Source organism: Rhagoletis zephyria, unplaced genomic scaffold (genome assembly GCF_001687245.7).
Source record: "Rhagoletis zephyria isolate East Lansing unplaced genomic scaffold, Rhagoletis_zephyria_1.1 Rzeph_scaffold_00485, whole genome shotgun sequence".
NCBI lineage: Eukaryota > Metazoa > Arthropoda > Insecta > Diptera > Tephritidae > Rhagoletis > Rhagoletis zephyria.
Genome location: NW_016157569.1, coordinates 46,762 through 52,820, shown reverse-complemented (window position 1 = coordinate 52,820; position 6,059 = coordinate 46,762). Strand labels below are relative to the sequence as shown.

The window sequence follows — 6,059 nt, the reverse complement described above, 5'->3', positions numbered from 1 at the left end:
TGCATCGTTCATTTGCTGAAAATTTCTCAGTGATCTCTGGCGGGCATTACACGTTAATTTTGTATCGATTGATATTAGGGTGGAATATTAAATAAGAATTTTTTTCATAAAAAAAATAAGCATGCATTTTACATTTTTAAATAGTTAAATAAAATTGAGATAAAATAAAATGAACTAATATGAAAACAAATAAATAAATGAAAATAAAGCAAAAAAAAAGGAATCAAAGGAAAAAAACAATAAATATGTTAAAGTTCATGTACATATAAATGTGACAGTACAAAACACAATAAAACATCTGGCTAAAGTATGCATAAATTTTTTTGAATCTTTCACAACCCTAGTTTGCATCTCAGCAGATCAAATTCATGACGCTCGCATCTCCACTCTGGGCTCCACATTTGCTACGTTGCTCCGCCAACAATAAGCTCCCGAAGTCAGCGATGATCACACAATACACTGAGCTGTAAATTTTTGCGAAGCGCTGAATTTAGTCTCGTTTCGACTCTTTCGTTTGTGTGACGTAGTCTTATAGATGAATGGTGGTGGCGCGATTTTCGTCGGTATTCAAATATATTTGTTTACATTGCAATACGATATTTTACTAACTTACGATACTAAAATAAATACATATGTATGTATGTATGTATGAACATATCCAATATGTTACGTACGTTGTTGACTACAAGTGTTTAGAATTTTATATTAGGATTATATAGGAATATATCTATATAAGGATTAAGCCAAGAGTTTGTGTAAGCAAATCCAATTTTTGACAGCCAATGTCAGTTACGCGGTTTTGCAGAATGACGATACGCGGTTTTGTACTTTAAACGACGATTTAAATCTAATTCTGCTTCAAATGTAGTGAACATCCGCGATTGGTGTGTTTCATTCGCGATTGGCGTTAGCATTTTTCCGCCTGAATTGATAATTAAAAAACTAATCGAAAAAATCAAGCACTAAAAAAAAACTTACATCTAAAAATTAATTCTTGCTTTGGGCAATGAGCGGCAATCTTTCATTCATTCAAGTGAAATAGGAATAAAAAACCGGTCTACCGCGTCGAACAAACATTGGCAAAGTTCATTAGTTTTTGTGTGGTGTCTGAACCGACTACAATTTGTGTTTTTTTTGTATTTGTTCTCGGCATTGCGAAAGAGCGTATATCGCGTGGTTTGCGTGATTCCGGATATTCTATAAAAAAAAGGTTGTGCGAATAGTGATCACGAATTAAAAATAATGCTTAAAAAATTAATATGCTTTTATTAAAATCGAATTAAAAATACTATTTGAACTTAAATCGTATATTATAGGGCTCAGATTTTACATCGAATATTATACATTTAGGAGGTAAAATAATAAGAAAACAAATAGCAAGATCAAATGGTTGAAAATTAATTGCCGAATTGGTAAGAACAAAAACGAAATTTAAAACTATTGTGATCACGAAAGAATTGCAGACACTTTCGTCGTGTTGCGTTATTTTTCTTTTTCATTTTTTGACTAAAATATGTTTAAAGTTGTGCCTTTATTACTAATCTAAAAATAAATAGACGATTTGGAACCACCAAGCTGAATAGAGGATTTTTAAAAGGTAAGTGCACAAAAATTTATATAAGTACATACATACATACATAGGTACTTAAATTTACGAATTTTTGAATAATTTTACAATACTTTCGTATACTTTACTTACGTCCAAATATAAAGAAAATATTACTAGAGCTGCACTGTTATGGCGCCGTTTCGCACAAACGCACAGCAAAGCAAACAAAACAAACGCAAATTTTCGTATTTCGCATTTTCGCATCAACGAGTGAACTCTACTATTAATTTGAAGTCTGATTAAGCAACGGACAAAAAAAATATTTTTAAAACTAAGTTATGTCAATATATAATCTAATGTAAATTTTTTGGGTCAAACAGAAACAACGGACACCGCAATATAGAGAATCTTTTGTATCCCTTTGATGGTTCCTTATCTTGACGGCCTCAGATGTTATTAGCCCCCTTATAAAAGCTAAACGTAGTCGAATACCTAATCTTAGGGGCATCGACTGTGGAAGAACTGAAGTATTGCAGTCTTTGTCTAGGCCTGCCAGACGTCCTGGTTTTCCAGGATTTGTACTGGTTTAGACAAATTGTCCTGGTGTCGTGGTCCTCACTTAAATTATCCTGTTTTTATTTTAATGTAGGTCAATGCAGAGACCTATTTAATTTTGGGCAGATTTTTGTTAAAAAGAAAAGGTTAAGATTTCTCTTATTAGTAATCAAAAATCGATAACGAAAAATTTTTTCTAACATGTTTAACAATATCCGGTGAGTTTGCCTTCTTTCTTTTTCGTTTATCTTGTTAAAATCTTCCTTTTTTTATCTTCAGGAAAATGTCAAAATAGTACAAGTTGCTGGACAGATACGCGGCTGAGCTGTCTTGCACTTTTTCAGTCCTTATGGGGTAAGTTTTTTAGAATGGTTTCACTTAAGGTAGCCTAGCTAAATTATCTTCTGGTTATGCATATAAAAAATGGAAAAAATGATCATGAAGCGCATTGTAGGATATGTGGAAATTTTGTAATGATAACGCCATGTTAAAGTCAAGAGAAATTTGTCCTTTTTTTATAAAAATAAATTCAAGTTTTGAACGTTTCATACAACACATCATTATCAATCATTCATGTCTACGGGATTAGAGCTGCGCCATTGACATCGATTTTTGTAAATAATCGATGGTTTGAGAGAAAATCGAATGCACAAACATCTATCTATGCTTCTCGATATTTGGACAACATCGGTTTATTTGTTTGTCGCTGTTCATGGATGTTCATGACGGCCACTGTGGTTGCGTGGTTGAAGGTGTGACCTACCACTACGCAGGACCTCGTTTTGATCCCTGGTGCGAACAACATCAAAATTAGAAAACATCTTTTTATTATATCGGTCGCCCCTCGGCAGGCAATGGTCAACCCAGGAGTGTATTTCTGCCATGAAAAAGCCTCTCATAAAATCCATTAGCCGTTCGGTGACAGCGTAAAACTGTAAGTCCTTCCAGTTTGTGTAACGACAGCGAGAGGTTCTACACAAATTGGAGGAACAGATCGGTCAAACACTTAGTCAAAATATTATTTTTATAATAATTATTATAACGTCAAACTAAAGTGTCATCTTAACAAATTCTATCTTGGCTATTTGTTTCTGGTCTTGAAATCTGTTTTTGTCTTCTATAAAATGTTAAAGTGTCACAAAAATCTATTACTTATTATATAAGAATTTACTCAGATTACGTATGTACGTGTAGATCTTTGTGTAACTTGACATTTTGAGCGATAGGTAAGTACAATGTACTTAGTACCACTGATGCCACATGTAGGGACGCAGCTGAAATTTGTTAGCTTCGAGCGTGTAGAGTATTTTTTATACCAATCACCTTTCAGCGCCCAACGATTCATCCCACACCGACTTCATAATCGACTTAACATTTATTAAAAGAAATACATTAAAATGTGTCAGTAGATATGTTCGAAATATATGTAATTCACCACTTAGTTGAATATCTCGACATATTTCGAAGTTAATAAGTATCTATATTTAACTTAAATTGTCTTTCAAAGTAACGCTTGGTGACCATAACTTTAAAGTAAAAATACAGTATACATTACACCGGCACCGGCGGGTAGCAAAATTTTGACTCTAAAATGCTAGATATTATATCTAGCTAGATTATTCTACATAGTTCTGGATTTTAACTCAATAATAAGTTTTCGACAAAAGTCTCCGATATGAGCGACCGGTAAAGTGTAAAAAGCTTGACTCTAGTTCTATTTTAATCTTCAGCGATGGCTATAAATTAAATAGTAAAATCGGTAGCAACATCCATTCGGACCGCGGTGTCTTCCGAGCTGAATTAAAAGATATATAGAAGACTGCTCTCTTCCCTAGGAACTTTACTCCATTAAAATAATCGATCAGCCGCTATTTTACAACTAGGCTGCAATTTAATCTCTACAGTGCAACAATAAATCTTCGAAGGTAGTAATATAACATGGAATAGTTTCAACTAAACGATTTGGCTATGCCATCCGCAAAGAATGTAGTCTGGGTTCCCTGGCACAGATGCGCCGGTATTTAACGTAGGTACCTGCCAGGACAGCAGGGCTCGAAGCTTACCTAAAGCGTCTGCCGTACTTTGGGTCCGGCACCCGGTTGAAATGCAACTCCGCACTAAACCAACCAAGGCCGGTTCTACCGAATTTGGGTGGTAACGCATAGCCACCACGATTACTCCCCGAGGGGCCGAGCCCAATAATAGACTTGCCCGACCTATTCGACTCGCCCGACTTGCTTACCTTGCTAGACTTGCCCGAGTTGCTCAACTTGCACACTCCGTTTTCCTTTCTTTCTATCGCGGATGAGAGCTAGCAAGGAAAGGAAATCATCTTTAGTTAATCAGTTCTGACCAAAATGCCAGCCAGCAAACTATTTTCGAGCGAACTATGGTTCAGGTTTGTTTCAATTGAACAAGGCAAAAACAGATAAGCTGCTTTTATCAACGGACACTGTTCAGTGGGAATATATGGAGAGCGTAAATGTTTCTCTTCCGCAGTTGCAGGAGGTTACTCAACTTGCTTTCAAGGTTCATAATATTTAGTTATTAGTGCACATATATACATATACATATGTATATTTAAGTACATACATATCTAGTTAAAGTACGTGTCTTTAATACCATCTCTTCGCCACCTCAAGCATGCCAAACAAGCCGAACTCAGAGCAGATCAATAACTTCTACTAGTTTATGATAATAAGAACCCTAAAGGCAGCACAGCGCTATAACAACGTCGATGTGACAGTATTATGGGCGGAAAAACATGATAGGATGAAATCAAGCTAACAAAAGGAAATTGATGAGACGGAACTCATAATAAGAACGCACCGGATCCAAGCAGATGACATACTCGTACATACTACACACATATGTACAGGCGAAGGGAGTTGCAGTTGTAGATAATGCTAAAATCAGACTTAAATAAGACAACCAGTAAAATAAAAAAAAATAAATAAATAAAAAAATCGGCTCAGACATATAAAAATAAGGAAAAAAATCCACATTGAATTAATATCAATTGTATGTAGGCTTAGTTTACAACATCAACCGCAGGCAGATCGAGAAGATACGCAGCCAATCAGCCAACCGTCGAAGCATTGGATGGATTGAGCGGATATTTAGTTGGATGCATGGAAGAATTGATGATTGGACGATCGGAGTGCAGCAGGAGCGTGCATGTAGTGTTTCTCAATAATATTGCCTACTATTGCGAATTGCAATTGCAACTACCGCCACTCCAGCAGCAGCAGCAGCAGCTGACAAGATAGTCGCCGAAAGATAGGCGCAGGCTGCCGCGTAGGCAGATAGCTACCAAACTACATCCATATACATATACGTGTATACTTGTGCCCAGTGATGGAAAATGAATGTGCATTGTGCCTCTTTCGGCCCTTTCGGAAGCAGCCGGCACTATTTTGGCGTAACTCAATACAACTAATAAATATTTCCTTCGGAGCCGCCAATAAAATTATTACTTTTTTTTACTTTTTTATAGTATATGCTTAAATTGATAAATGATATAAACATAGAAATGCAAGCAGAAGAAGCTCTCATTTACTTTCTGCATATACGCTTACAATTTTGGTTTAAACAAATTTGTGGTGATTTCATCTCCAAAGCAAATATTGAATCTCTTTAGATTTAAATAATCATATACCCATTTTAGATACATTTTTTTTGTGGAACATATGCCGAAATACGTATTTCTTGCTACAGACAATTTTACAGAAATTTAAATTAAATTTTTTAAATTAAATGCTTTACCATTTAATGTTAAATTTTGCCAAGAAAGAGAACCTTGATAAGGAAATTTTTTAAAGCCGTTTCGGCTTTCGAGCCAAAGGCCGTAAACTCTGGCGATACGAATAATATTGTACCTATACATATAAAATTATTTCCTTAAGCCGAGATGATAAATGCAGAAGCTATCAATCGGGAATATAGAGCGTTAGCT

General features: G+C 35.4%; 1 long non-coding RNA gene across 2 annotated transcripts; it reads left to right on the top strand.

Moving 5' to 3' along the window:
• The first annotated feature begins 509 nt into the window (after positions 1–509).
• LOC108359890 (uncharacterized) lies at positions 510–1,416 on the top strand. Of its 2 annotated transcripts, none has more exons than XR_001847014.1 (2): positions 510–634; positions 869–1,416. It is a non-coding gene; the product is annotated as an uncharacterized LOC108359890 (long non-coding RNA). The 2 variants fall into 2 exon arrangements; XR_001847015.1 differs by having other exon boundaries at positions 510–638.
• Positions 1,417–6,059: the final 4,643 nt, after the last annotated feature.